Here is an 18,338-nt window from a genome sequence, read left to right on the forward strand (position 1 = left end):
ACTCACAGCATATTAATCAACCACCAGCTATTATATAATGAGCACCCCCCTGCAAGCGCCTGTGGGAGCTGCGGCACCGAATGCCTGAACCTGCAGCCCCCGAGCCAGGCAGCGCTCGCTGCCGGACTCTGCCCTCCGCACGCTCGCTGCCTGCCCCCGGCTCAGGCAGGGCTGGGTAGTTATCCAGGCTCAGCCCAGGAATCACGTGCCCAAATATTTTGGGGAAGCCATGCTGGAGCACTCGGCATTGGTATGTCCCAGTGGGGGCACGAAGGGGGACAGCGCTAGGCAAGGGGAAGTTTTGGTGAGGGGCGCGAGGACGGCAGCTCCCTGCGCGCCCGCGGCAGCGAGGGGCTTAGGCGGCTCCTTCCCAGTGAGCCCCGACCACCCACCTCCAGCGCTCGTCTTGCAAATGCGGTGCTCACACCAGATCTACTTCTGCAAAAATTTTTTTTAAAAATTATTGGAATTATTTCTTGCAGCAGGTGTCTTCCTACCATCAGGCCAACTGTGCAAAACTTCAAAGGAGTGGAGATTAAACCTTGCAAGGGCAAACCAGCTCTGCCACTCACCCAGAATAGCTTATTTTACAGATTTAAAAAAAAACACAAAACACCCCACCCCCCCCATCACACCTCATCCCCAACCAAGCTGAAAAAACCCTTCTACACTCTCTGTCCACACACTGCGAGGATGGCAACCTCAGCCATCCCGCACTCAAAGCTGGCTGACCCATGGCTGCTGCCGGCACTTGCTGCCAGCCCTTGGGAGGCTTTTCCCTGGGACACAGATTGTGTTAGAGGTGGTGGGACTTCTCCCATTGCCTTCGTCCACGCCGTGGCATCACCACGTGGTCTGCAATGATGGGAACGGCTGCAGGAGGGAGTCAAGCGGTTGAGGTCCAGAGCAATGTTGGCTTGGGGGAAGAAGACTGGGAGGGAGAAGTGCAGCTGCGTTGGCTTAGATGGAGCTGGGGACAATCTTCCTCCTCCTCAACGACTCGATTTTGTGCTTTCAACCCCCCTTCCTTTTTTTTTTTTCCATTGAAAAAAAAACACCCCTAACCACGTAGTTATTAACCGAAAGGAATGTGATGAATATTACAGCATTTGTATGCCAGCTTCGGTTTCCTGCTGCTTTGTTTGGGTGTCACAGGCTGTGACTATGACAACCACAAGCAGTTATTGGACTGATGTCATTTGTGACATCATGCTTAATGGAAAAGAAAAGGAAGAAGAGACACTACCAAAAATAAGAAGAATGGAACAAAACCTGGTTTTGCCTCTTCAAGCACCAGCAACTCCTGTCTACGGAGTAAGGTCCCGAAGAACCACCATGCTGGAGCTGCTGGAGAGCCAAGCAGCAGCAAGCCCGTCCTTACCAAAGCCCAGGCAGTGCTGAGCACTTGGGAAAACCTGCCCTCTTCCCTCCCCTCGGCTGCAGGGCGAACTGTGAGTGTGCAGTCACATGGAAGAAATCTCCTCACCTCTTCCCGGCTGGGAGCCACCGGCATGATCCAAAGCCTAAGCCTGGCTTCCAGGTCCGAGATGAAGGGAGCAATGGAGGCTTTTGGCTAAGCCTCATCTCTCCTGACTAAGCTTCTCCTGCTCTCCAACCAACTTCTCCTCCCTATCTCTATTTTTCAGTTATAGCAATATTTCCCCCTCCTTTTTAAAAATAAAACGCAGTCTGTCCAACACTTCCAGACAGTCACCTGACCGAGCATGGGGGAAATGTGCATTGATTTTGTGAGGAGTGCACTGTTTAGAGAGGTGGCTTTTCTGGTGGCATGTACAAGTGATGGTTTCAGCCTTTGAGGGCTGCCTCAGCTGAAGCCCAATCTCTTGCCCTGCGTAAGAGCAAGGAGGCAGCACCACTGCTGTGTTTCGCAAATCCATTACCATACGTAGTGCTGGCACTCATCGGACACACAGAGCCTTTTTCTGCTTTGACAGAAAGCGTTTGCAAATTCATTGCTCAAGCTCCAAGCAACAACAACAAAAAAAACCCGAAACCGAACCCTGGAGACCCCAAACCCATCTAAATCTTATCTGGAAGAGAACAGTCCACTGCAACAAGCATCAGCTTTATAGTTACACATCCAGAAGCCTTGACATAAACCAGTTAATTTTTCCAAGTTACTTTTCCCCAAGTTTTTCCAAACACATGAAAAGTGCTTCTCTGCCCTCTGTGCTCTCCTGCTGGACCTGCTGTGCTTCTGCAGCCCAATGCTGCAGCCTGTCCTGGGCACCCCCGAGGCCCCATCTGATCTGCAGCCAACCCACCAACCTGTCCTCGCACACAGCGTCCTGGGGTGGGAGAGCAGCCATACCACGATACAGCTGAAGATGCTTCTCCTCGAGCGCATACAACCTGAAGGAAACCCTCCCCCTGCATCCTCCCAGGGCTTGGTCCCCCCCCCAAGAAGAGATGGCTCTGCCTTGCACTGCCCAGAGAACAAAACTCCATCAGAGGGATCTTGCCCATAAAAAAAGTGGGTATTGCTTTCAAATAGCAGAACAGAGATGCTGTCTTACAAAGGGGAGGTGGATTAAAGCCTAACACATGAAGCAACTGCCGGTCACAGCTCCCTGCCCTGCCTCTTTTCGCTCATCAGTGTCCTCAAGCCCACTGGAAGTGGCAGGAGCTCCCCAAACCAACACCATCGCTGACCGCTCATAACACAGCGCATCAGCACTTGGTCTAGGTTCCCTCTATGTGGGCATCAGGTGGAGCCACCCCGAACCACTGCTGCATCCCACGCTGCCACCCCTCACAGGGGACAGCACCTCTGGCAGCAGCCGCAGGCAAGTTTCACCTCTGGGTGCTGGGGGGCAAATGGGAAAAGGCAAAGAAGCCTCCTTTCCCCTCTCCATCAAATCTCTTGCTGAACACCTGATCCTGAAACATTTTGCAGGACAATACTGGAAGGGGATGCAGAGAGCAGACATACAGGAATTGAGCTCTTCCAGCTCCGGTTTCTGCCTGAGCTTCTGAGCAGGACAGTTTCTCAGTCAGGATCGCTCTGCTGCAGCCATCTCACGGCTCCCCAGTTCCTCACTTGGGCTTCTGTCACGCAGCCAGAGCGGAAGGAGACAGGTAAATAGGAATTTACAGTCTCCTTTCACTGCTGAGCAACGACTACATCTCACTGCAATAATTTCAGAGCCATCTGAGACCACAGACAAGTTACCTGGGCAGCTTCCAAGCAGCCTGCTCTTGTTTTCTCTCTCACCCTCTTAACACAGCTATGATATATCAGAGGCACCCACAGACTGCACACCACTCTCGGCATCACTGCTTTGCTTTGACTTAACAACACAGACAACATCTACCTGGGACTAGCTGTCCACCTTTGAAGAGCAGGAGCAGGTCCCCTTGTTTATTCCTTTTGTGGAAGCAACCACCACGGGGGTGCCTTAGGACACAGATTCATTAGGACCTCAGAAACACTTCCCAAATTTCAACACTGCCTACTTAACAGAAAAACAAGTAAACTTTGCTTTTGAGATGAGCAAAGAGCATTTCTAGCGTATGGATATACTTTGAGAGACACAGTATGTACACGTGGCATCTTTCTGCTGAATTTTCTTCACCTAAATCAGTATCTACTCTTCTCATCGCTCCATAGCCAACACAGCTGTAAAAAAAGAAGCCAGAGCCCATCCTGCACAATGCTTTGTAAGTGACTGAAAAAAAAATAAGCCCCACAGCTCGATTAGCAGGTCTCATGTGACACTTTAAACACCAAGGAGTTAGGAGAGCACGTTTGTGATTCAAAGGGAGAATATGAACTATGGACCTTACTGAGAGAGAATCAATACAAAACATCATCATAATTTCACATCCCTTTTCTCCCAGTAACTGCACTCATTGCCAGTATCCTTCACAAAAGGCTGAAAGTAGGATTCCCTATTCAGTTTTTTTGCTTACCAGTTTCTGAATGCTTGTTAGGTATTTCTTAAGGAATTTTTACCACATCTTTACAAAACACTGATGGACTCAGTTTCTCTCCTGTTAAAAAACATAGCCCTTTCTTTTTTCAGGCTGATTTCAATTTGGGGTTTTATTCTGCTCTAGCCCAAATAGATTTGTGTTGCTGTAACAGAAAACAGGCTGTAAGCCACTGAAATAAAAATGGAAACAAAACTCTGCTGATTTCCAAGTAACCATAGATTTCCATCACCGCAGAACAGGGTAAAAATGGGACAGGAGTCAGGGCTGATTTTAAAAACCTCAAAAAAGCCCCCTTATTCAACCCCTCTGCTAAGAAAATTTACTTACCAAAAAACAGTGAAGCCCAGAGCAATGGCATCTAAACACCCAATCCAAGTTTTAGCCCTGTTATTCAGCCTTGCACCAGCCCAGAGGAGCTGCCCCAGGAGCCCACACCGCCCCAGGAGCCCACACCACACCAGGCACACAGCCAGGGGCTCCAGCCAGTGCTTGCGGAGGTCGGTTTAGTGCAGCCCTGGCTGGTCCACCTGGAGAGCTGCAAACCAGCCACAGCTGCTGGGAAATCACAGCACAGACCCCTTAGCAATGCATAGGAAAAGGCCATAGTGCAGCTGCTCCTTAAATATATACTTTTACATAGATTTTTTTACATATATATTAAAAAAAAGCTCCTGGCCGAGCTGCTTTGGAGCAAGGGAGGGAGCAAAGCATGCAGGTGTCTCCTGCGGTGTAAAAGTTCCTCTGAAGTTATTTTATCACATCAGGGAAGAGCTAAATATTGGATAGTCTTCTGTTTTGATGACAGGGCTGGGGTGCTGTGCACACACACACACAAAAACAACCTCACAGCCAATCTGTGCTCTTCTCTCCTTTCAAAAGATGCAGACTTTCTTCCCAAGGAACGCCTTGCCTCAACTCTCCAGTAAGATTCTGTCTTTCAATGGCTGGTAAAGCTTGGAAACAACAAACAAGCTTCAGATGGTGCTAATGATCCATTCTACTGACCATATTCTCAGTTAAATGCATTCATGTGGTTCATATCTGCAGAGAGATAATTATTCAGCCTATGTGGTAATACAATGCTGACTTTATTTTGTGGGTTGCAAAGAGGTGCCAAAGGCACACAACTGGTTCCAAAAGACTGGATTTGCTTGCTGTAAACATTTCTTAAAGTGTCTTTTTAAAAAAAAAAATTAAAAAAATCTTCCTTCTGTTTGAGCAAGCTTGGGTTTCTCATTTAAAGGAAAATAGGAAAAAAAAAAAGCTACTCACAGCACTGTATTTCTTACATCCTGGGAATCTCAGTACTTATACCTCCCTGAAGGCGAGCAGAACTTCTGATACCTACAAAAGACGGAAAAGCTATGTAAGTCAGGGGGAAAAAAAAAAAAAGAGGAAAAAATAGCAGCCATCCCTTCCACTCTTTGACTGGCAATTTAGTTTTTTCGCCAGCACCCGGGAATGCTGACTGACAGGAATTGCAGCAATTCCCTTTTCCACTGACCACCACTGACAGAAGCAGAATTTGAAAGATTCGGTCCTCCAGTCCTGTTACAGTAACATGACAAACCTTGGGGGCCTCTTGGGGAAAAAAAAAATTCCACATTTCTTAGGCCAAGCAGACAGTGGAGAGCACTCACACACTGATGTCCTAAGACACTGCCGCTGCGGTTCGGACTGGAAATACCCACAAAACATCTGCTGCAGCAGACATGTACCAGAACAAGCTCTTTTTGGCTACTGGGAACTTCAACAAAATGCCATCAAAATTGCCTTTCTCCTCCTTAACGGGACTCACCTGCTGTGTCCCAAAGCTAAAGTTGGCTCTCCTCATTTTTGCCTTTTTTTTCCCCCCTAAAGAAATGGGAGAGGAAGGTTTAGCTTCAGCAGCTGCAAGAGCAGAACTGATATAAAAAATTTCCCCTTTGGCAGTGGCTGTACGCACACCTGAGAAACACCGTGCCTGTAGGTCTGCAAAGAGTAGGCAAAGAGAAAATAAATGGTCATGGGACCGCTCTGAGGAAAAGAAATACATGCAGCAAAACACCCTGCTAGTACCTCAAGAAAAGAGGCAGAAGCTTATCGATTGCTTCAGCAGCACCAAGAGCACAACCTGCATTTTCAGCTCAAGCTGAAGTATTTGGGTTTGGAACTTCAGGCTCTTGTTATCTGGCCAGAGGAAGGTCAGCTGGTAAACCCGAAAGAAATCACTCGGAGTCTTCTGCTCCTTCCCAGCAAGTAAGGAAGATATTTTTTTGGCTCTTTTCAAAGGAAGATATGACTTGATTTCCTGAAAGAGCATCATGGCTACTGGAGGAGCTAGGAGGCCAGGAGCTGTTACACAACCAAACCGATTTTTTAAGAGCTTAGAATAGAAAAAGCTGCATGTTTATTCATAGATAAAAGGGAAGCTGCTTCCCGCTTTGCTCCGTCTCAAAGTAAGGCAAAAAAATGCTAGTTTCACTGAATTGTAAAAGAGAAATAAACATACGGGATAGCTGCAGATTTTGTGCTATTTACACCTCCATCCCTTTTTGGACTCAGCAAGCCACCTTCTGCTGCCCTTCCTCCCTCTTTTGGGTCAAATCCTCCATTCTCCCATCGTAGGCTGCAAGCCTGGGGCCAAGCTGTTTCTGTATTTAATGGGCTTAGTCCAGTTATACCGAAGCGGCTATCTGAAATCCTGCCTTTTCAGTGCTGTGTCCAACACGCAAAAGTGACCCTACATCTTGCCAACAGGACCAAAACCACCCCTATGAATAAAACACTTCTGAAGAACAACAAGATCGCCTACAGTGCAACACAGCCCTGTCTTTCCCCTGATCTCTAACCTCTGCTTAGAAAGTTAATTAAAAAAAATACATATGTATGGTGCTGTCACTTCTTAGGACTGTATAATGAGCCTCATAATTTTTGGTGCTTTTCCTAAAGGCCCAGGTGGTGAAGTTTCTGCAAGGATCTCTGCTTTCGGAAACGTAAAGCAGGAAGAAATCTCCAGGGTTATTAAATCCAGTCCCTTGCTGTTGTACTTGTACCGCACAATCCTCTTCAGAAAGCATGCAAAAAGTTTCTACCCCTTGTGGCTACAAGAATATGATTTGGGTTTAATGTAACAGCTCAGAAACAAGTTGGTAATATATGTATATACATATATATACATATATATATACATACATATTTCAGATCTTTTAAACAATTTCATGGTTCTTAGAGATCTGCTACTGCTTTTGAAAGCCTGGAGTTAGGCAACAGTGAAACGAAGGAGTCACAACCACGCTTCATACAGAAATGTCAAAATTTTTGCAACAGGTAGGTAATTACTAATGAGAAGAAAACTCTTGCCCGAGTTTGTTCGTCCTGAGCATCCCTGCGTGGGCAGCTCTTGAGTAGCCTCCCGTGGGGGCACGCTTACTCCAAGTCACCTCAAGGCAGGGGAAGCAGCTCTCCTTGGCATGAAAGCATCACTTCCCTGAAACGCATCACAACTCTGGGATCAGGCGAATTCAGACCAAATCTCCCCACTCCACAGGAGGGCACTCATGCAGGCATCATGTCCTCACCTACATGAGCCGTGTCACACAAACACCCGCACAGTCACGGACAAGAGCCAGGGAGATCGGTATCTGCTGGCTCCCGTGCGGTGTCCCGGTGAGTACACGTACGAAACAGACGACGGTGGTTTATGAGTTACCACACACCGCCTGGTTCACAGGAATTGCCTCTGTGTGTGCGTACATAGCCTGCAGCACACAGAGGGCAACTCCAGCTACCCCAGCCATCCTTCATTCTCTGCACACTGAGCAGGAGACTCAGCCACCAGCTGCTTCATTATTCTAGATGCTTTCCAAAAAAAGTAACATCTCATGGCAAAACAAAACAAAATAAACAAAAAGATTTTCAAAATACTTTTTTAAAGCATGTAACTTGACAGCTCTCCGACCAAGAGCTTACAGGTCAGGATTAAAGTGAGGGCAGGGACAGGTGACATTACAGTGGGTGTCTGCTACAGGCTACCTGACCAGGGAGACCGAGCAGATGAGGCTCTCTATAGACAGACAGGAGCAGCCTCACGTTCACAAGCCCTGGTCCTCATGGGGGACTTCAACCACCCCGATATCTGTTGGAGGGACAACACAGCAGGGGATGAGCAATCCAGGAGGTTCCTGGAATGCATTGATAACTTCCTTCTCCAAGTGACAGAGGAGCCAATGAGGAGAGAGGCTATGCTGGATCTTTTTCTCACCAACAAGAAGGGGCTGGTGGCAAATGTGAAGCTCAACGGCAGCCTTGGCTGCAGTGACCATGAAATGGTGGAGTTCAAGATCCTTAGGGCAGTGAGGAGGGTGCACAGCAAGCTTGCTACCCTGGACTTCAGGAGAGCAGACTTCGGCCTCTTCAGGGATCTGCTTGGTAGAGTGCCATGAGATAAAGCCCTGGAGGCAAGAGGGGCCCAAGAAAGCTGACTAATATTCAAGGATCACCTCCTCCAAGCTCTGGAGCAATGCATCCCAACAAAGAGGAAGTCAGGCAAAAACGCCAGGAGGCCTGTGTGGATGAACAAGGAGCCCCTGGACAAACTCAAACACAAAAAGGAAGCCTACAGAGGGCGGAAGCAAGGACAGGTAGCCTGGGAGGAATACAGAGAAATTGTCCGAGCAGCCAGGGATCAGGTTGGGAACGCTAAAGCCCTGACAGAATTATATATGGCCAGGGACGTCAAGGGTAACAAGAAAAGCTTCTATAGGTACATTGGTGATAAAAGAAAGACTAGGGAAAACGTGGGCCCTCTCCGGAAGGAAATGGGAGTCCTGGTTACCTGGGACATGGAGAAGGCTGAGGTACTCAACGCCTTTTTTGCCTCAGTCTTCACTGGCAAGTGCTCCAGCCACCCTGCCCAAGTCGCAGAAGGCAAAGGCAGGGACTGGAGAATGAAGAACCGCCCACTGTAGGAGAAGATCAGATTCAAGACCACCTAAGGAACCTGAAGGTGCACAAGTCCATGGGACCTGATGAGCTCCTGCATCTGCAGGTCCTGAGGGAACTGGCGGATGAAGTGGCTAAGCCACTGTCCATCATATTTAAGAAGTCATGGCAATCCAGTGAAGTTCTCATTGACTGGAAAAGGGGAAATATAACCCCCATTTTTAAAAAGGGTATAAAGGAAGACCCGGGGAACTACAGGCCAGTCACTCTCACCTCTGTGCCTGGCAAGATCATGGAGCAGAATCCTCCTGGAAACTATGCTAGGGTACACGGAAAATAAGGTGATAGGTGAGAGCCAACATGGCTTCACTAAGGGCAAATTGTGCCTGACAAATTTGCTGGCCTTTTATGATGGGGTTACAGCGTTGGTGGATAAGGGAAGAGCAGCTGACATCATCTACCTGGACTTGTGCAAAGCATTTGACACTGTCCCGCACGACATCCTTGCCTCTAAATTGGAGAGACATGGATTTGACAGATGGACCACTCAGTGGATAAGGAGCTGGCTGGCTGGTCGCACTCAAAGAGTTGTGGTCAACAGCTCCATGTCCAAGTAGAGACCAGTGATGAGTGGTGTTCCTCAGGGGCTGGTATTGGGACTGACGCTGTTTAATGTCTTTGTCGGTGACATGGACAGTGGGATTGAGTGCACCCTCAGCAAGTTTGCTGATGACACCAAGCTGTGTGGTGTGGTCAACATGCTGGAGGGAAGGGATGCCATCCAGAGGGACCTTGACAGGCTTGAGAGGTGGGCTCCTGCGAACCTCATGAAGTTCAACAAGGCCAAGTGCAAGGTCCTGCACCCGGGGCGGGGCAATCCCAAGCACAAATACAGGCTGGGCAGAGAATGGATTGAGAGCAGCCCTGCCGAGAAGGACTTGGGGGTGTTGGTTGATGAGAAGCTCAACGTGACCCGGCAATGTGTGTCTGCAGCCCAGAAAGCCAACCATATCCTGGGCTGCCTCAAAAGAAGCATGGCCAGCAGGTCGAGGGTGGTGATTCTGCCCCTCTGCTCTGCTCTCGTGAGACCCCACCTGGAGTACTGCATCCAGCTCTGGGGCCCCCAACATAAGAAGGACATGGACCTGTTGGAGCGGGTCCAGAGGAGGGCCACAAAGATGATCAGAGGGCTGGAGCACCTCTCCTATGAAGACAGGCTGAGCGAGTTGGGGTTCTTCAGCCTGGAGAAGAGAAGGCTCCGGGGAGACCTTATAGCAGGCTTCCAGTACCTAAAGGGGGCCTACAAGAAAGCTGGAGAGGGACTTTTTACAAGGGCATGTAGTGACAGGACAAGGGGTGATGGCTTTAAACTGAAAGAGGGTAGATTTAGATTAGATGTAAGGAAGAAGTTCTTCACTATGAGGGTGGTGAGGCAGTGGAACAGGCTGCCCAGAGAGGCTGTGGATGCCCCATCCCTGGCAGTGTTCAAGGCCAGGCTGGATGGGGCTTTGAGCAACCTGGTCTAGTGGAAGGTGTCCCTGCCCATGGCAGGAGGGTTGGAACTAGATGATCTTTAAGGTCCCTTCCAACCCAAACCATTCTATGATTCTATGATAAACACCAGCACTCCGCACAGTTTCTGCAACCCAAACACTACAGCACTAACCATCTGAAAATGGGATTAGTTTGTTTTGTTCACCATGAAATTTCTTGCAAAAACCAGATTGTCGAGATATCTTTAGTGAGCTAAAATGTAAATCTCGAGCTGCTGTTAGGGCAGGGAAGAGAAGTAACGGTAGTTTTCAGATGCTTGACAGAAAAGTTCCTTTGAGACTCTCTCAACCTACGGAAATGATCAATTTTGCAAAAGAACATTTTACAGAGAGAAATGGAGTTGGGAGCCCTGAAAGCACTGGCTTTCCCCAACTGTGCTCAAGATGAAGAAAAATAAAACTCAAACTCTTCCTGACCTCTTTTCCTGAAAGATGCCAACTCGTGGTTTAAACCGTGCGATCAGCTGAAAGCATCGCCATGGAGCAAGTCGTGCCAACCCTCTGCAGCCCCACGAGGCTTCGGTGCTTCCCCCTCGGCATTGCCAGTGACCCATCCCCATGGCCCACCTACCTCAATGCCCAAAATCTGGTGGCACAGGCAACAGGTCAGGGCAAACTTTCTCCATCAGGCTAATAAACCCTGGGATGCTGCTTTCCTCTGCTGCTGGCTCAGTGAGGCAGGAATACAGCGAGGCTGGGGTGCTGGCTGGGGCACTGGCAGCCGCTTGCCATGTCCCAGCTCCTCACCCCCTGGCATTTGTATCGTACTAGGCATTTATTAGCTTTTCAGTCTAGCTTATACCTAGATTTCCCTAAAAACTACCATGATCAAAATTACCACCTTAGCGATCTGAATTACTTCTAACACTAGACTAGACATGCCTTCTATCGAATTAAATATGCACAGCTGTGTCAGAAATGGGGGGTTTGCAGCCCGTAGATTGCAGACTGTTATTACAGCATGATTAGCAGATACAAGTGTTCCTGAAAGTCTGTCTCCACACACTGAAAATCCCAGTTATCCCAACAGATCCCAAGCACCCCAACAGCTCCCAGCTGCCGGGCCGGTCCTCGTTCAACATTCACCAAACCTGGCAGACTTCAGCGCAAGGAAGTAATGTGCTCATGAGCATCCTTCACTTCAACATCTTTTTATAAAGCTAATAAAATTAACCAATCCCTGCCCCCATCCCTAAGACAAACGCATAAAACACAATCCAGAGTTTCCATCAAATACCTAAATATGCAGTGAAAAAGCCATTAAAAAACCCCGAAGTGCTCTGAGGTCTCTGTGTACACACACACCCCCAGTGTGGACACTGATGCTTGGAGAGGCCCGGGGATATCCCCCACACCCCTCCATCCCCAGCGGTCTTACCTCTACCCCACTCAGCACTCAGCCACCTTTCTCCAGCCTTTTGAACGAAGCTGAAACAGAGACGGGTATTTCCACCCTACAGCAGCTGCTGCCAGCAGCCCCGGCCCTCCCCGGGAAAACCACCAGCACCGACCTGGAAAACACAGAGTAGGAGGCTCCTGCCAAGGGTCATCTTCTCCACCTCAGCAGTGTGACAACCACTCGCACGAGGTCTTAATCCTTGCTGCACCATTTGCAGGTACCTGTGAGGAGAAGCTGTCCCCAGGAGTCACTCCAAGGCCACAGCATGCTGTGGCTCTCCAGCCTTTGCTTTCCCCAGGAAAACTTCTATAAACTACAGGAATGGACCAAACCCCTCCTTGCAATGCCCTCTTAATGTTACCAGCTGCTTTTGGAAATATTCGGAAGCATAAAAATAAGCAAAGAGCAAATAACAGCAAAATAAGAGTAAATAAGAGCAAAAAGCAAATAAGCTGTCTTGAAAAAAAAATTAAAGGAAAAGTTTCGCAGGTTTAGGCAGATTTACACTGTTACTGCAGCACTGTCACAGAAACTATTCTCCCTCTCTTAGAGCTTTAGAACACTTTAGAAAACATTCTATCAGGATGAAACTGATCTTCTTATATCCCGCCAGGGAGAAGCACGAGAGTGATGCTCCAGGGCAGCGGATGGCGGAGCCAGGCAGCCCAGGCAGCCACGGAGGCCACCTTCGCCTCACTGCCACCCCCAAGGGACTGCTCCGACCCCTCGGCCGCAGGCTGCTTGGGGCCAAGACATGCCCGTCCATAGTTTTACTTGAAGCTGGTAAGAAGACATGGTTTGACTGCTGGCAGCAGCTGTGGTTGGCCTCAGCTGCAAGGTGAGGCAGGGGCTGGCAAGTGTCCTGGCCTGGCTTCCCTGGCACCGGACAGACAGACGGACAGCAACTCTCTGCCACTTCTCATCCCAGCGCTTTCGTAAAAAATTTGCAAACAAACAACATTAACCCCCACCGCCTCAGTGCAGGGGGATGATCCCCTGCGTCTTTGCTGAAGTCGTACAGGCTTTCTGCACCTCGCTTTCTGTCGTTAAGTCTAGTTCCTTGGGAACCAGAGCACTGAACCAAAATGAAAGAGAATGGGAAAGCATTGCTCAAAGTGGATTATATTTACTTTTCAACACTTCCCCCAGCTGCGCATGTCAGCACAGAGAAAGGTACGCTACTTTCTTTCCTATCTCCTTAACCGTTCCTAGCTTCCTTCAACAAATCAAAGTGTTTTCTTGAAAGGTGAGAAATCTCAGTCTTGTATACTCTTTTAAATTGGCAGCAACGGCTTTAAAGCAAGGAGAAGAATGTTTGATCGCCTAAGAAAATTCAACCAGAGAGAGCGCGATGTCCTGTAGGGTTCTGGCCAACAGAAAGTTCATCATTAATTTATTTGGCTTTTAGTAGAGTTTAAGTATTTCACATTATTCCTCTTAAACCTTGCCTTTCAGACTGTCACCCTCTGGTTAGTTACCTACTTGCCCACAGTAATAAACATGTTGGAAAATGGTTGTCAGACCCTCCTCTGCCAGAATCATGATTGATAACTGTTTTCCAACACAGTGGTTGCTACAGTAGCACTGTTGTAGGACGCTTTTGCTGCCCAACATACGTGCAGCAATAACTTTTATTTTAAACAACCAAGCTGCGGACTGTGCATCTGCTAATTAATTTTCAACACCACGGATGTCCAGTCATAGAATCATAGAATCATTTAGGTTGGAAAAGATCTTTAAGACCATCGAGTCCAACCGTTAACCTAACACTGACAAGTCCACCACTAAACCATGTCCCTAAGCGCCACGTCTACACGTCTTTTAACTACCTCCAGGGGTGGTGACTCCACCACTTCCCTGGGCAGCCTGTTCCAATGCTTGACAACCCTTTCGGTGAAGACATTTTTCCTAATATCCAATCTAAACCTCCCCTGGCACAACTTGAGGCTGTTTCCTCTTGTCCTATCACTCGTTACTTGGAAGAAGAGACCAACACCCACCTCGCTACAACCTCCTTTCAGGTAGTTGTAGAGCGTGACAAGGTCTCCACTCAGCCTCCTTTTCTCCAGACTAAACAACTCCAGTTCCTGCAGCTGCTCCTCATAAGACTTGTGCTCTAGACCCTTCACCAGCTTCATTGCCCTTCTTTGGACATGCTCCAGCACCTCAATGTCTTTCTTGTAGTGAGGGGCCCAAAACTGAACACAGTATTCAAGGTATGGCCTCACCACCACAAGGTATGGCCGAGTACGGGGGGACGATCACTTCCCTAGTCCTGCTGGCCACACTCTTTCTGATACAAGCCAGAACGCTATTGCCTCTTGGACACCCGGGCACACTGCTGGCTCATATTCAGCTGGCTGTCGACCAACATCTCCAGGTCCTTTTCCTCCAGCCAGGCTTCCAGTCACTCTTCCCCAAGCCTGTAGCATTGCAGTCCCTGTGTTCAGATCCATCCAGGTGTCATCATACAAGTTCGCTGAAGAGACGTTGTGTACATTGTACACAGGGGACACAGCCAAGAATCACACGCTCCTTCCTCTCCCCCCCAAATACCCAAGCTCATAACAACAGCAGTACTATAGAGGAAAAGACCAACAGAGAGAGACAGAACTGAAGCGAACACAATACAAAAACACGCTAACCCACATCAGTCCCCACGGTCTAAACACATGTGCCAATTTGGAAAGGACTGGGGTCATCATTTGAGACTGCCTATAAGAGGTGTCACGCAGGCAGGTAGGGCAAGTGATGCGAGCAACAGCTTATCAGCACAACTTCACATGTGCACAATGCTATTTAACATAGACTGCAGCCAGAAACATCACTAGCTATTTTCACCGCTTAGATCCGATGTCAGAGTGACACAATTTAAAGCCTCCCAGTACCGCTGTTAGGTTTGGCCCGGTCTCTCCAGTTTCAGCCTGATTTCCTCACCACATGACACAGCCCAACAGCAGACACTCTTTTCTCCTGCTCTTAAATCATTCCCTCTTTTGTCTCCTTCAACGCCCAAGCTGAAAAGAAAAAAAACCAACTTAAAAGGAAAAAAAAAAACCAAAAAAACTGATCAAGGTCAGCCAGTGACTACATTTTGCTGTGATAAAAATAAATACAAGAGGAAGGGGTTTCCCTTTTCCGGCTGTTTAGACCATTCCTACTTTTGGCTGTAAGCACCGACGTGTTTGCAAATTCCTGCCAAACACAGCAGCCGTCAGTGCAAAAAGTGGTACAAGAAACGAAATGAGCACAGGGTGTAAATATAAAGCAAGAAATCACTCCTTTCAAATAACTGTGTTTGTGCTTCATTTGCTTGTGAAGACCGGCATCATTAGGTGTTATTGAGTCTCTTATTTTCAGTAAGATCATCCATGTGTCTGTATCTGGAAAGTAAAGTGAGATGCACCTGGGTCAGCAGCCCCTACATTTGTGCCAGGTGACCCATTTTCAGCTACAAGTAACCAAGGAGCCACAAAGAGACTGCAGGAAAGGTTGCCCAGAGTCCCCTACATGTTGCTATATGGTCCCGCTCAGTGCTGAGCTTCAGCTGCTCTCCTCACTGCAAACTCCCGGAGCAGCCCATTTGAGGCAAGCATCACCCGGGGCTCCCCGGCCACACAGCCCCAGTGCCGGCACTTTGGTCTCCCCTGCGTTCCAGAGCCGACAGCTCACACAAATGCAGCTGAAAAGGGAAAGTCTGCGTACACCGAGCACTGAAAAACAGCATCCGACCCCGAGGACTGGAAAGGCTTGTGGAAATCCCCATGAAGCAGTTGCTTTTGTGGCCTTTTCTCCCTATCCTGGGGACAGCCAGCACAGCCTAGGCACTGTGTCTGCTTATTCTGTTAAGAACCAGTAACTCTGGGCCCATCCTTCCCCTCTGGCTAGATTTTAACTTTTTTTTTTTTAAGGCAGAGAATACAAAGGGATGGAACTAAACTTTCTCCTTACAGCCTGCCAGTCTCGCAGTCCCACAAATCTGTCCTGTCATTTTATCACCTTCACTGCAGCGATGCCTGCACTGAACGCTGATTTGTTACGCTTCCGGGTCCAGAGCCCTGAACAGCCTGGGATGTTTTTGGAAGCCAAAGCAATACAGGTTCAGACACTGAATGTCTGATTCCCGCAGATCAAAGTGCTGTATTTGAATCAAATTAAGATTTGGATTCTAGTTATATTGGAATGCATCTGTAGCAGCAGATGCTTTTTACAGCTTTCTACCTGATTCAAGAACCAGGGTATAATTACATTCCTGAGAGCAAATCCTGCTACTATTTGGATACACCTTTGCCACTCACTCCAGTAGGAGCAGGTTTGAACCAAGGAAGATAAAGTGCAATTCACATCCTACAGTGAAGAGCTGTTCAGGAGAAATGCACTTTCACCCCTTTAAAAATCAGACAAAACCAGATTTCATATAAAATTTATCCTATCCTTCCACATAACCAGCAACATGACATTAATTTCTTCCGTCTCATGATATATTTAACGAGGGGAAAAAAAAAAGGTACATGTGCACACCTCTTTCTCCAGTGCTCGTTGTTATTCTCCCAGAACAATTCTTCAAAGCTGCTGAGATCACTGTATGTTACCTCCTTTTTGAAGGATCAGATACATTGCATCAAAAAGCATGCAGGAAAAGTTCTAGGGCATGAAACCAATTTTTGCGCACTTTTATCTGGGTCAGCTTTTCTATTGATTCTGCAAATACCACATCATTTTTTTAAAGCTAAGGTTTTTTTAGTTTAAAAAGAAGAAAAAGAGAACATCAGAACTTAAGTCAAACATCCATCTGAGCCAAGAATTAGTTTTGTTGGGTGACTCCAAATCAAAAAGGTAGATTTTTTTTATAATAAAGTCTAACTAACAGTGAAAGAGCATATAGATTGATTTCTAAATTCAGTAAATGCCCCCTTTCCATACTGCTTTTGTTTTTATTAAACACTATTTAACATCTTTGCTGTTAGATGTACAAAACTTAGACAGCTGACAACATCTAGGAAAGCTAACGTGAGACAAACACATTAAAAACAATCACACACACATTTTACCATTAATTCATCTCTCCCTTTCTTTGCCCCTCTGCCAGGTTTTCCCCCATGGTTATGAACTATTTGGCACAGCCTCCAGCTTTGCTTTATGTCATTTCATCAACCCCAATGTGTGTCTTGAGGTGCTCTGACACAGAAATAGTAAGTAAGAACTGGCCTTGGGTGACAGAAGGCTGGATCCTGTTTTGGGAGGAGGTGACTTGCTGCAGACATCTTGAAGGTCTCATATCAACTTCATCTGTACACACAGGTGGGAAATGGAGAAAGGACACTTCTAGGAGGATGCCTACCAACAGGTGACAGTTTGTAGTAGGAGTGACTCAGAAAATTTGCTTGCAACTCCAGATGACAGCACAAAAAAATACACAAAGTAGCTGGGAATTCTAATTAACTTTTGGTGAAAACGAAGAGCTAATGTGCTCTCAAGTGCTTTGTCAGGATGGAGTCCTTTTCCTTCTGACAGATGCTTTTTGCATATTTTGGTGGTGGTGTGATGCTGGGAATAACAACACGTTGCCCAAGAGCGGTGCCTGCTTTGGCAACACCTCATTTTGCAGGGACCCGGGCACACGGTGAGCGGGGCCGTTTGCATGCGTGCTTCCAAGTCAGAGCTTGAGAGGGGTCTGACTAAGCCCAGCATTTCTTTCCTGGCTCTGGGACGCCCGTCTGGCATGCTCAAGATCCAGAGGATTGTAAAGATGGATCCCTCAGCCTCTTTATATTCCATTTTCCCAGTCTGGAGAGCTGGGATGGAAAGATGAGTAATCGGTTACACCACACCAGTTGCGTAACATAAACAAAACCCCCAGCCTAACAGCTTAACGATTTCTGATACACAAATGATCAAACTCCAACATTTTCTTGCCACAATTTTACCCAATTAAGCCTTGTCTTCATTGGGGACACCATGCCAGTCCTGCACTAGGCTGCTGGATGCTGCCTCCAGCGTTGCAAATCTATAACCAAAGAGCCGCAGGCAAGTGAGCTGCCCTCACCGTGGCAGGGCTGGAGGTTCCCTCGCCCAAGGGTGACCCTCCTTCCAGCACCCCACCACACCGTACTCCATCCACAGCTGAAGTGCAGTTCTTAATATACTTCTAATTGCAAGAATTATTGCTATATTACACCTCGACTTCTCTCTTCCCCCATGCATTAACTGGTTGCTTGGAGCTTTGCAACCTTTCGAAGAAAATGCCTTGAAAAATAAGACTGGGGAGGCTCATGTTAAATAGGGAAATGAAAACGCATTGCCAGCTACCCCGAAAAACTAGGCCAGGCTTCTCTCGACCAAATCTCCAGGTATCTCTGAGGCAGTAACAGTTGGCACAATTCTTAAAATACGCACAGGCTGATTAAAGGCTGGCTTACAGCACTCGCTACACTTAAGGCATTGGCGGTGAATTTTAAAATCAAACAGACATGATGATTTTTGAAAGAAACCTTCTCCAAATGCAG

The 18,338-nt window shown here is 47.7% G+C and overlaps 1 protein-coding gene across 3 annotated transcripts in view; it reads right to left on the bottom strand.

The window, feature by feature from the left end:
* Positions 1 to 18,338, bottom strand: part of ZHX2 (zinc fingers and homeoboxes 2) — a 76,636-nt gene that overhangs the window by 37,552 nt on the left and 20,746 nt on the right. For 2 of the 3 annotated variants that reach the window (XR_007766046.1, XM_050891521.1), the window contains exon 1: positions 4,285 to 4,391. The gene's annotated coding sequence lies outside the window, so the exon portion shown is untranslated. Of the gene's footprint in view, positions 1 to 4,284; positions 4,392 to 5,229; positions 5,302 to 18,338 lie in introns of those variants that run through there. The other variant, XM_050891520.1, reaches the window with a different exon arrangement.

Source organism: Gymnogyps californianus, chromosome 2 (assembly GCF_018139145.2).
Source record: "Gymnogyps californianus isolate 813 chromosome 2, ASM1813914v2, whole genome shotgun sequence".
In the NCBI taxonomy this organism is placed as follows: Eukaryota; Metazoa; Chordata; class Aves; order Accipitriformes; family Cathartidae; genus Gymnogyps; species Gymnogyps californianus.